Below are 14,142 nucleotides of genomic sequence, written 5' to 3'. Positions count from 1 at the left end.
AGTTCCTGTTGCACGTTCATACCACAAACGATGAAGATAAAAGAACGCTGTCAGAAGCAGTAGCGCAATTGGCCAAGATGCATGCTAAAATGGAAGAAGAATCTAAAAGCACAAAGAAGGATGGAAGCTGGTTCTCTTACATCTGGTCCTGGATGATGTCCTGGCTGTCGGATGGCCTGAAAGTACTGGCAGGTGCACTGATCCTGGGGATGTCCTCATTGTTCAGGGTGAAAGCATGCATGGCGAAATACAAGACAACAGCGCAGGAGGTGATCGGAATGAACATACTCTTGCCCATGGATGATGAAGAGCAGACGGACATCATACTTAGAGAACGAGAGAGACTGAGTCAACAGCTAACAGAATCAGATATGTACCCGCCTTCAATGTAATTAGAAAATCCAAAGAATCTGAAGAAGTATGTTGGAAAATGGGTCTACTGCAAACCCAGAGGAAGGTGTGTATATATGTACTGATCATTTGAAGATAATGTCAACCACTACGGACACTTATCTGGGATCACTAAGGTGTGGTGCCTGAGAGATGACAAAAGGAATAATAATTTTGTGGTCGACAAGTTGACCAGAGGGGGGACTGAACATACCTTCCCTCCTGATGGACCCCTCAACCGGAAGAAGCATCCACGACAAAACAACCACCAACCGTATGAGTTTGCACCGATCCCCACTGCTCCCACCATAGGCACACACCACAAAAGGTACCTGGCCAGCCGACCATACAACCATGTGGTGGTACGAACCCTACCCAAAGTGAGCGAGGAGAGACAAGACCGAGCTGGAGATGACTACATGGACCGAATCGACTAACAACCCCACAAAGCCATGCTGCAAGTCATTAGAGACGTCATGATGACATAGCTACGTTAGACAGGAAGCACACATGCACTCCGCACATTCGGGACATTCACACACCAACCGTCATGAAGAATACATACATACTGTCTGCACGTTTATTATTTTGCCACTTAGGCCGCTACAGCACTGCAGAACCGCAGGGTGCCAGAAGAGCTTGTGTACATGCTTGCAGATGCTACTTGCTACTAACCCTATGGAAGGACTGGAGCACTCGAAGGACCTGATCGACCATGACACATCTTAATCTACGGACATTATGCAGAATACATATTCATAACCAGAGTAGGCCTTAGGAAAATTCAGCAAGCCAGGATCGTCGCACAGAAATCTCGAGCAGTAAGATGCTATGCAAGCAGAATAGCCATGGCAGGAGCAACGGCAGCCAAGGCCAAGATGTCGCAAACGACATTCCACACACACCAAGCCAAGATGATACCGGCCGCAGCAGAGACCCATCCATGCAAAATACAAAACAAATCGAAGTAATTCAGCCTCGCACACGGTCGCCTCACACGTGACCCGGCCAAAGCTGATTTGATGCCAAGACCTACAGGCTGGGAAAGCACAGCCCCCTCACGACTAAGACCACGCATGCAACAAACCGCAACATTTCAGCAACGTTATATGCTGGGATTGGAACGCTCTCATGGCAGTAGTAGACATACATCATTGTTACTCGCTGTCACATAGTCACATTGTTGATACACATTATACATGACCAGGTGTCTTGCAGGTTGGGAACAGAGTTTGTCCCAAGCTTGAGGGCCTGCGGCCTGACCAATCAGAACCCTCGGGTCTAGTGGCAGGTGGCAGGGATTGCCAGCCAATCACAGTGTTCGCCAATATAACATTTTTGTAGTAGCAATTTTCAGGGATGATCTAAGCATACCACCTGACCAAGCAGCCTCCACTAATATTGCTCACTATACATTCCCATAATGGACCTGCCACTCAGGGATCCAAGCCTGTGTAGTGTTAGGTTTTGGACGGAACTTGCTGAGTGACGCAGATAGTGACGTCACTTGTCTACAAAACTGCCCTGCAAGCCAGAATGCAGTGAGATTTGCCCGTATTGCTCCATGCTCCATGTATATGATCCCTGTTCGTTTACTCTAATAAACGGCAGTAACGCTTGTGCCTTGTGTGGACCTCAACTACTTTGGGACAAGGGAAGGAGTTAGGGCCTTCTGTGAACCGGAGGTCGGCGGACCCCAGGTGCGGCTCTGCCTGCCCCCGGACTAACCCTAACAAGGGTGTCACCACAGAGCATGAACCAGACACAACAGAACCTGTCGCATGTCCCACTGAAAAAGGATCCCTGGGCCTGACCTCATAAGGAAATCCCTGACCCCCTCTTTCTGTCCCCACAAAACCTCAAAGGCTTACCTGAACCATGATGTCTAGGATCCCAGTGGTCCAGTTCCATCCTCAACCGGCAGAAAGGGGGTGGAGCCAAAGCCAGAGCTAGACCCAAGGGAAAACACAGTGTGCAGTACCCAGCTTATATTTAAAGCTCTCTGTTTTTTGTTTTCACTGATTTTTACACATAAACACAGCTGGAAATCACTATTTTCCTTTCTATATTTATATGCTCACAATTGATGAAAACGGAAATGCATTTCTCTTGGTTGGGTCGTTAAGTTGTCAAACATGCATTGCAAGTCGTTGGCTGTGTAAAGTAACAGTTTTTAGTTGTTTAAATGGATTCAGATATGCAGCCCTTGACTTGCTCTGAAAGAAGGCAGCCCTAGGAGCTTCCCATTAGTCATCCAAGCACTAATGTGATTTGTTCATGAAAATAAATGTGGAAAACTACTAGTTACAAAGCATGTTTTAATTAGCAAAAAAATAAATGTGGATAAATACGGACACAATTACCAAAAAATATAGATAAATACAAATATAAATGGTGCAAAAATAAATACCATAACACTGGGAGCCTTACTTATATTACAGCACTGACAATGGGGGGCGGGGAGGGCGATGGGGGCATGGGCGTAATTATAGGGGGGAACAGGGGGGTTTGTCCCCCCCCAACTTCTGTGGCATGCATATTTGCCCAGCCATCTTTTGGAGGGAGTGCGTGGGGCTGCAATCATCAATTATGTAATTGGACAGCACAAGCCCGGCTGGAGTGCCCAGCAAGGCTTGCGCTGTCTCCTTACATAATGCTGAGATGCCTGGTACCCGCGCTGCAACACCTTCAGGGCTGGGATGCCCTGCGTGGCTCAGTCCCTCATCCCGGCTGGCCTTACTCAAAGTCAGCAGCCAGGGTGTTGCAGGGCCTGGCGCCTGTGCTGCCATGCTAGCAGCAGCACTTCCAGGGGCCACTGCGCAAAGAATCGCTTTCCGGCTTTGTGTTCGTGCAACACACAGACAGGAACCAGGAAGCTCATTCAGCTTGCTGGTTTCTGTCTGGAGGTGCGTGAGCGGGAAGAGGTTAGGTCGGTGTAACATGATGCGTGGCCCCGTGGCATTTGAAAGCAGAGCAGAGGTACTTTTTAAAAATATTTTTTTTATTGTGTTTGTGTATATTTGTTGGGGGGCTGGGCTGCTGGCTGACCCTAGTGAGGGCGCATGTCACATTTGGACAATGTGAGCAGAGCTCACAGTACACATTAACGCCCCAGGTATGAAGATACACTAACAATAACAAATGGTGCATTCTCTGTGGCAAGCCAGAGCTCTGCATCGCCTCTAATATTTGTCTTGCCACTTTTCAGATGCTACTAAAGCACCACCATCCTAATTTCAAAATGAAGTTGGCGGAAGGTGCACCCTCCCCAAGTATAGTGGAAAGAGTCAAGCTGAGAAAACATGTGACCCAAAACTATCGTACTCTGAAAATTCTGTTAAATGAAGCTGAGTGCTATACGCCTTCCAAACATGGTGAACTTTGTTAAGCAGTTTTTGCTCTAGGCACGCAGAAGGAACCGTATGGGATTTTGTGTTAAAAAGCACACTTTTTGGAGCCATGTATAACTTTTCCTCCTGCCGCCAAAAATAATCTTCACCAAAACTGGCAAAAAGTATTTCGTGCCTTGCAGACACTTTTTCAGGACAGTTTTGTGCAAATTAGTAAATGGGTGTCATGGTTCAGGTTACAGGCCACTAAAAACTGCTTCACTTACCAAACTAAGCAGGGGAGTATCCAACATTGTAAGAGTGTCGGTGGGTGGGGGGGTTGAGCAACAAAATGCAGTGTGTGGAATTCAACATGGTCTCGTAGGCGCCCCCAAATCGCCCACCACTGCCCCAATCTATGTTTTCAGTAACATTAGTGGAAGATGGCATTTTAACACAATAGAAAATGCAGGATCATTCCAGATGCAGGAAACGTATCTATTAGAGCTCTGTCCCAGCCCTCTGAGGCAAAATACATGCAAACTTCCTAATGATTATATGTATTGCACCAACAGAAGTGACTTCACAGAAAGGACATTGCAAGGCACATCATCAGTCTTTGATACTTGGAGGCACAATGGAAGTGACTTTAGAATAAGTTGCCATAAATAAGTCAAGTGACAAATACCTTTGTGGTGCAAAATACAAAAATTGCACTATTGTTATATGTTGAGCAACTCTATAATCATTATGCTTTTCCATTATAATACCATGATACATTAACATAAGTTTTGAAGTGAATCAGAGTCACTTGCATAGCTGCACATAAGGCACAATGGGCCTCATTACGACCCAGGTGGTAAGGGGTTTACGGCAGCGTTAACAGCGCCGACCCTTACCGCCTGAGTACGAGGTCCCTTAGCGCCATGGCGCTTTTAACACCTGCTTTTAGCAGGTGTTAAAATCCATGGCGCTAAGGGACCATGGAGTTAATTACGCCACCGTAATTTACGGTGGCGTAATTAACGCCTTCCCCACTCCCATTATGCCCTATGGGGCAAAAATGGGAATGGGGAAGGGTAAATGGGGATTGGGGACTTACCGCCCCCGCCAACCTCGGAATGGGGCGGTAAGTCCGCCAACCACCATGGCGTAAACGTAGTTTACGCCATGGTGGTAAAGTCACGGCCCAGGCGGTAACTTACCGCCTGGGTCGTAATGAGGCCCAATATAATTAAATGTATTGCTCAGGATCACACACTTGGTTAAATGGTGAAACTGGAATGTGGACGTTTTAAGCAACCACACACATTTTTCCAGGTTTAGTTGATATAGATATTTATTAAGGTTTTGCTTTACATTTCATGTGCTTAAATAATTATTTATAGCAATGCTTTGGAAGCAAACCACATTACATAATAAACTAGCCATTCATAGTAAACTAACCATACACTATATACATTGTCATAGAAATATGGTGAGCAGTGGGAGTATGGCTTTAGTTTTATTCTCCCCATTCTGCATGCAAAGTCACAATAGCCTCATGTAGATTCATGTGAGCCTAAATAATCCCCCTTTTGTTGTAAAGCTATAGTCATTATTTCATAAAGCATGCAACATTATGCACCCTTCTCACTTTTGATCACTCCCTCCCATTCACATTTCTAAAGAGACAAAAGTCCCTGCTAATAGTACCCCCCACCCTCCTATCAGTGCCTAATGGCTCACATTGTAATGCTCTGTTGATACAGAGCAACGTGAGGACCCTCTGCTGCCCGGAGCTCCTTGGGACATTGTCCTGGTAGCAGGACACCTCTACCATACGGAACGGGTAAGGTGTCCTTCTGCCAGGACACTGAGTGTGCTGAGCAGGAATTGCTCAGCACACATTGTCCTGCTAGCGAGACACCTTTACGTTTGGGCGCCCTCTTTGAGTTGCAAACGGGAGTGGTGTCCCAATGACAAATGTCCTGGTCTTGCTCTTTAAAGAACCACAGGGGGCAGCTTGTCCCCCCCCCCCGCCTCTCCCACTCGGTACTCCACTGCTTGGAGCCATATGAACACAGGAAAACGTACCTTCATTTTAATCAGTCAGAATCTTGTAGAAAAAATGTATCAGCACGCACACATATAAGGTGCTCTGGAGATATATGGCATTTAAAAATTGATACCAAGCATACTTGGTCACCCACTGGACTGCATTAACCGATGGCTTCTGCCTTTGAATGAAAGGAAAAATCAAGGGAATTGCTGACATTCCAGTGAATCTGTTCCTTTAGGCCACGGTTCAGCTAGGTCAAGTCAGCTTAACCCAACATTTCAGGTATCAGGGGGTGATAAAGTCTGGTCTGCTCAATGGACGCTGTGCCACTGTTTCCATGTGTTATTGTAAATGTGCATATAAATGTTGTGTGCACACAGTGTATGTCAATGGAGGTGCTGGGTGCATTTGTGTATGAGTGAGAGTGTATGCAAGCATATGTGTGTTGACCTTTGTGTCTGAATGAATGATAAATAATGCATTGTTTGTATGTTCTATTGGAATTAAGTTTGTGCATGTTATGTTGTGTCACTGGGTGCATGGCAGGCCGGCTGAAGATATGTGGGGGCTCAACAGAATTTTTAAAATACGCCACTAGTCTTATGAAAGTTATAAAAGACCACAAGCAATGGACTCTCGTGGTGTAGTAGTCTAGTGTTATCCCTCAGGGATTTAGGTTGTTTGACCGAGGTACAAAATCAATTGACCATAGTCGGTACAAAAAACCAAACCCATGTGCCCACAAACAGTCAGTACACCCAAACCCCCCCTCCTTACCTTTTCTCCATCCGCCGCCTCTCCTGCACCCTGCAGCGTCAGATCCATCCATCTAACGCGGGTCGGATCTGGCGCTAAAGGGTCCCTTTTTCTTCTTTTTTTGTTGGGTCCCCTGCCACCAATGCTGACCAAACATGTGGAGCGGGGGAACCCCCGCAACCCTAGCTCTTCATGTTCAGTATCTTTGGCTTCAAACTAATGGTGGTGACCGAATTCAGTCAAATCTACCATTCAACCACATTTTTTTTAACAATTTGGGCGAAACGATACCTAATAGCCACCACCCGCCCTCCCTCCACCCCACCCCTGTCCCCCCCAACATTTTCAGCAAAGTTACTCCACTGGATGGGGGGACCCCACGCCCACGTAGCCGTGAGGAAAAGCTCCAAGGGGGTAGTAGGGGTATGGGACCAGAGGAAGGCGGGCCCCTCTTCAAAAGTAAGTCAATCATTTTCCAACGGGAAGAATACAAGCAGAAGCCAAAATGGCAGAGGCTACCTTTTTGTTTTCCAGACATCTCACAGAAGACTGCTCAGAAGATGAGTGTACTTGGCCCTACTAAAAAGTCCTGTCATTAATGTCGCTAAAATGTTTGTTTTTTCATTTTGAGAATTATCTGTGCTGTGGCTTTCCTTTACCAATCAGTTCACTCTGCAACATCTGATGAAGAGGTCTGTGGGACTTTGTAAACTCATGTCTTGTGCCATCTCTGCGTAGATCTTTCAGTTAGTCCAATAAAAGGTATACAAATCTGCAACTTGTTTGATTTGAAAATTGGACTAACACAGCGTCTGTTTGTTGCACAATAAAGATGTCAAAATACAGAGACACCATCGTGATTAATATTATTTTACCAAAAACAAACTCTGGTTGTTGCGAGCAGTGCTGAACCTGTGCTATTTGATCCCTGGACAGATTACATTAACCAATCTTGGGCATCTTGATATGTAGAGAGGCTAGCTCTAGCCAGTAAGTCACTGCAAAGCACACCTCAGCCAAGCAAGCCGCGAGTATAATTGTTGCTGCAAGCAGGGATGTTGCTAGGTCTGGAAACGATCCGGGGCTACGCTAATATAGGGAATGTTGGGACTCGGGGCTAGCTAGCCTTTTGGTTGTAGCACCTGAGCTTCTATCCGGAGCAACAACCTAAAGACCCGGGGCTATAGCCCCCTAAGCACCCCCCCTAGCAACGCCTCTGGCTGCAAGCATACATAAGCATACATGAGATGTGACCCCATACTGTATTGTCTTTCTGCAACCTAATTATTAGGATTCTGTTTTGTTCTGACTTGAGTGTCGTGTAGACCGTTGAAACCTCCGTCCTCAAGTGACGCACAGGGGAACCAAAAGAAACCCGCTGTGCGACCTTTGGGGCCACAGGTGGGAGATGTTACTTCCCGGATCCACGGAACCTCTGGAACACCGATGCTGCTGTCAAAAAGGAACGAGGTTAAGTACCAGGCAATTACAATATATCACGTTAACCAAAGGATCTGAATAGTCTTACCTATCTGGTGTTAGGAAAACCCAGGAGACCTAGGAGGGAGGTTCGAGACTCAGATGAGGCGGTCCCTAGAACAGTAGAACTGCAGAATAGCGTGGATGCAGGATAAGCCACCTGTAGGACTGAAGGCGTGACTTGAATCCCAAGAGGGAAATGGCGTAGGAGTTCAGCAAGGTACCAAGGGATGATCCAAAGGCAAGTCAGGGTCGTGTCCAAAATCCAGCAACAGGTAAACAGTTCCAAGCAAAGGTACAAATGAGTATCCGAAGGAGTCCGAGATAGAGTTCCGAGATCAAGATAAACTGTAGCAAAACGTAACGCCAAACAGGGTCTGAAGACAGCTGAGAAGCAATGAGTGTTCCGTGTCTCAAGCCTTATATACTGTGCGTTTCTGGGACATGTGACGTTTCTGGTTCATGTGACGTCCACCAAGGTCACATGAGGAACGCCACTCTGGATCACGTGATCGGCGTGGAGATGTAACGCCGCCCCTTCTGCTGTATGTTCTCCATGGCAACTGCTAGTGCAGGAAGGGTTGCAATCGAGCCCGTACACCATACCTGGTACGGAGCTTTCGGTCCTTTGGGTTAACCGAATCACATGAGCCTCGAACCCTGGAGGGAGGTGTTGGGGAAATGTGAGCAGTGTTCTGGTGTGCAGAGGATCGCCTAACATAGCCCCCCCCCCCAACGGCCCACGACCCCGTGGGCAGGACGGGTGATCCCTATGGAAGCGAGCTACCAACCGAGGGGCGTCAAGATCCAAGGCGGAAACCCAAGAACGTTCCTCCGGTCCGTAACCCTTCCAATCCACCAAATACTGGAGCCTACCCCTAAACCAACGGGAACCCAAAATGGCCGACACTTCAAAAACATCAGGAGAGGCCAGGGACACCGGAGCAACAGGGGCTCGGAGACGGGAAGAATCAGGACAAGGCTTGAGGAGAGAGACATGAAATACAGGATGGATAAGCCAAGAACTTGGGAGAACTAGACGAAAAGCCACCGGATTCACAACCTGAGAGATCACATATGGGCCAACGAAATGAGGTAGCAGTTTCCGGCAACCCACTAGGCGAAGGTGACGTGAAGACAACCACACTCTAGAACCCACCACCAGGGGAGGAGCAGCCAGACGCTTGCCGTCAACACGGGCCTTCATAGAAGCCTTTGCTTCAGTGAGATGGACCACAGTACTAGCATGAACAGCAGACAGATCCCTAAGACAAGCCGTGGCCGCAGGATTCGAAGAAACAGAAGCATCAGGGACAGGCAAGACCTTGGGATGTTGACCGTAGAGGGCGTAGAATGGAGAAAAACCTGTAGCAGAATGAACCGCGTTATTGTATGCGAACTCAGCAAGCCGTAAAACGGTCAACCAGGAGGTCTGTTGTTGCAATATAAGACACCGAAGATACTGCTCCATAGATTGATTCGTCCTTTCGGTCTGCCCATCAGTCTCAGGATGACAGGCCGAAGAATACCTGGTATCGATGCCCAGTAATTTAGTCAATGACCTCCAAAAACGAGAGGTGAACTGTGACCCTTGATCGGATACGATGACCGAAGGAAGTCCAAATAACACGCACACATGCTCAAAAAACAAGTCTGCCAAGACCGGGGCCGAAGGAATACCCTTACAAGGAACAAAACGAGCCATTTTTGTGAACGTGTCCACCACCACCCAGATGGTGTCAAAACCTTGTAACTTGGGGAGATCGGTTACGAAATCCATTGTCAGTGTATGCCAAGGTTTTGGAGGTACCGGAAGCGGAAGCAGCAGCCCAACCGGTCGTCCTCTTCGATGTTTAGCCTGAGCACAAACAGCGCATGAATTGACATAACATTCCACATCGCGCTTCATAGAGGGCCACCAACACCAGCGCTTTAGGAGGTCCAAAGTGCGCTCTTGACCGGGATGGGCATTGAAGGGAGCATCATGAGACCACTCAAGGGCCAAATTACGAGTGTCAGGTGTGGGAAGAAACAGACGTTCATGCACGAAAGGCAAACCATCAGAATACACGGGGTCCCAATCTCGCAATTGGTCGGAATGATTGCTAGTCCAAGATCGTACAGAATCTAACAATGGCAAAGAGGGAGTGCAGAGACAAATTACATGACTCTTTCCGAGAACAGTGTCAGGGAAGGTTGGCAACTCGACCCCACCCGGGGAACGTGACAAGGCGTCCGCTTTTCCATGTGAGGTTCCAGGACGATGCATAATATGGAAATCAAAAGAGGAAAAGAAAAGATGCCACCGGACCTGTCTGCTATTGATGCACTTCAATGAGGCCAGATCTTGTAGATTTCGATGATCTGAGTATACAGTGATTGGATGCTTAGCCCCCAGAAGATGATGGCGCCAGACACGAAAGGCGTCCATGACAGCCAGGAGTTCCTTCTCCGTTACGGTATAATGGGTCTCAGTATTGGTGAACTTACGGGAATGGTATGCCACCGGGTGCAATTTGCCTGTTGTAGGACATGTCTGAGACAATACCGCACCAAGAGCAAAAGAAGAGGCATCCGCCTCAACTATGAACGGAAGATCGGGATTGGGGTGCTGGAGGACCGGTGCAGTAGTGAAAGCGGTTTTCAAAGCCTCAAAAGATTCCTGATGTTCCCTCTGCCATCGATAGGGTACCTGAGGGCTGGTCAGGGCCGTGAGCGGGGCAACAATTGTGGAAAAAGAGGAAATAAAACGCCTATAAAAGTCGGCGAAGCCCAAAAAGGCCTGCAAGGACTTGAGTGTTTGAGGTACTGGCCAGTCTAGGACTGCTTTAACCTTGGATTCGTTCATGGATAACGCCCCAGGGGTAATGTGGAATCCCAGAAACTCAACAGACGTTTTATGGAACTGACATTTCTCGGGTTTGGCAAATAGGGAATGTTCCCTCAGACGGGATAATACTTCTCGGACATGCTTTACATGGTCATCAAGATTACGTGAAAAGATTAAGATGTCGTCCAAATACACAACCATGTATACATCCAGAATGTCCCTGAATATGTCATTCATAAAACACTGGAATGTTGCCGGGGCATTACATAGGCCGAAAGGCATGACTAGGTATTCATACAAGCCATAACGGGTACAAAAAGCAGTTTTCCACTCATCGCCTTCGCGAACGCGCACTAAATTGTATGCGCCGCGAAGATCCAGCTTGGTGAAAACAGAAGCATGAGATAAGTGGTCCAGAAGGGGTGTGATTAACGGAATTGGATATCTATCCTTTTTCGTTATAGCATTAAGACGCCGATAATCCACACAAGGACGTAAATCCCCCTCTTTCTTAGGTACAAAAAATATAGGGCTTGCAGCTGGTGAAGTAGAGGGGCGGATGTGTCCTAATCCTAGGGCGTTCTGTACATACTGTTTCAATGCTTGTTCTTCCGAAGGAGACAAGGAATAAATCCTGCCCGAAGGAATGGTGGAATCAGGGATTAATTCAATTGGGCAGTCATATGGTCTGTGTGGAGGAAGTACCTCGGAAGAACCACGATCGAAAACTGATTCGAATGCTTTATACTCAGATGGAATCCCTGACACCACCCCCCCAACGGTATGGGAATTCACAACCTCTGATCCATCATCATTCAGTGTGAGTTGAGCTAAGGCTCCCAAGGCCCGAGACGGAGTATCGGTTGCTTGATGGGCTGGGAGAAAATAGTTCTGACAAATCTCAGACTCGAAGAGCACCGTGCCTGATTGCCAATTAATCAGAGGATTGTGTTCACGTAACCATGGTATTCCTAATATGATACCGAATTGAGGTGTGGTAATCAAGTCAAAACTTAACGTCTCTGTGTGAATGTCTTGTATGGTCAACAATAGAGGTGCAGTTTGGTGTCTAACAGGACCAGAGACTAGTGCAGTGCCATCTACGGCCTGAACAGGTTCAGGTCGGGTTTTTACCACTAAAGGTAGATTGAGTGAATGGGCTAACGCAATGTCTATGTAGTTCCCAGTAGCACCTGAGTCAATGATGATCGTGACTGCATGAGAAATACCTGTAGAGGGACAAAGAGTGGCTTTTACAAAGATGGGTTGAACACGAGCAAAGGCAAGAGGGGTATCCGGAGATGAAGACTGAACACTCGACCTGATCTCCGGATCTAAGGTCGAGCTGTCCGAAAAACCTGACTCTTCTTGGGACGTCGAGGACATTCCTTCACATAATGTCCCGTGGTACCACAATAAAAGCATGTATTATCCACCCTTCTACGTTCTCTCTCAGATGTTGTAATAGGGCTATGTAAACCTCCTACTTGCATAGGTTCTTCCGTACTAGAAGCAAGGGTACTGACGACTGTAGGGTGGGAAGAAACCCCCAACTCAGCTCTACGCTCTGATCACCGTGCATCTACCTGCAGAGCAAGATCCACTAGTTCCTGATACTGAGTGGGCATGGAAGGTATCACTGCTAAAGCATCTTTCATTACGTTACTCAACCCCCTATAAAAGATAACTGCCTGCTTGCTTTCTGGCCATGATGTCTCGGCAACCAATCGATTGAACCGGGTGATGTAATCTATCAAAGTCCCTCTGCCCTGAGTTAGTTCTAACAACTCCAAATCCCTAGACTGTGCCTTGTGTCTGGTATCAAAGACTCAAGACATTTCAAGAACTAACAAATCAAAATCATAAAGAACCGGACTATTATTCTCCAATAAAGGATTAGCCCAAGCGGCAGCAGTCCCGGCCAAATGGGAAAGGGTAAAGGCGGCTTTAGCAGTGGAATTAGGAAAGGCCAAAGGTCTGCACAAGAAATGTAATTTGTACTGATTGATGAAGGTCCTGAATTTCTTGGGGTCACCTTGATAACGTTCAGGAGCGGCCAGGGGGGAAGGGGTTGGGAGGACCACCGGAGTTGGAGCTGGGGTATTTGCCAAGGGAGGAGGTGTAGTTGAAGTGCTAGCATCTCCGAATTCAGGGTCTGCAGGAAGAGAATGCTGAACACTCTGTATGGAATCTAATCTTTGGTGAATCACCGTATTTGCGGCGGCCATATCTGCCCTTAATACTGTAATCGCCTGGACTAAAGCAGCTATGGGTTCTTTCGTGGATCCCTGCATTGTCTAACACGACTATACGGCTTCTCAGTCTGTTCTGACTTGAGTGTCGTGTAGACCGTTGAAACCTCCGTCCTCAAGTGACGCACAGAGAAACTAAAAGAAACCCGCTGTGCGACCTTTGGGGCCACAGGTGGGAGATGTTACTTCCCGGATCCACGGAACCTCTGGAACACCGATGCTGCTGTCAAAAAGGAACGAGGTTAAGTACCAGGCAATTACAATATATCACGTTAACCAAAGGATCTGAATAGTCTTACCTATCTGGTGTTAGGAAAACCCAGGAGACCTAGGAGGGAGGTTCGAGACTCAGATGAGGCGGTCCCTAGAACAGTAGAACCGCAGAATAGCGTGGATGCAGGATAAGCCACCTGTAGGACTGAAGGCGTGACTTGAATCCCAAGAGGGAAATGGCGTAGGAGTTCAGCAAGGTACCAAGGGATGATCCAAAGGCAAGTCAGGGTCGTGTCCAAAATCCAGCAACAGGTAAACAGTTCCAAGCAAAGGTACAAAGGAGTATCCGAAGGAGTCCGAGATAGAGTTCCGAGATCAAGATAAACTGTAGCAAAACGTAACGCCAAACAGGGTTTGAAGACAGCTGAGAAGCAATGAGTGTTCCGTGTCTCAAGCCTTATATACTGTGCGTTTCTGGAACATGTGACGTTTCTGGGTCATGTGACGTCCACCAAGGTCACGTGAGGAACGCCACTCTGGATCACATGATCGGCGTGGAGATGTAACGCCGCCCCTTCTGCTGTATGTTCTCCATGGCAACTGCCAGTGCAGGAAGGGTTGCAATCGAGCCCGTACACCATTCCTGGTACGGAGCTTTCGGTCCTTTGGGTTAACCGAATCACATCAGCCTCGAACCCTGGAGGGAGGTGTTGGGGAAATGTGAGCAGTGTTCTGGTGTGCAGAGGATTGCCTAACATGTTTATTGTTTTTTGATTTTTTATATTTTACAAACAAAAGCAGCAAAACACATTTGAAAAACTGCATTGATGAAAGTCAGAGTCTTATCCAGTG

Source organism: Ambystoma mexicanum, chromosome 1p (assembly GCF_040938575.1).
Source record: "Ambystoma mexicanum isolate Mex_15411 chromosome 1p, UKY_AmexF1_1, whole genome shotgun sequence".
In the NCBI taxonomy this organism is placed as follows: Eukaryota; Metazoa; Chordata; class Amphibia; order Caudata; family Ambystomatidae; genus Ambystoma; species Ambystoma mexicanum.
This window is presented reverse-complemented; position numbering follows the sequence as displayed.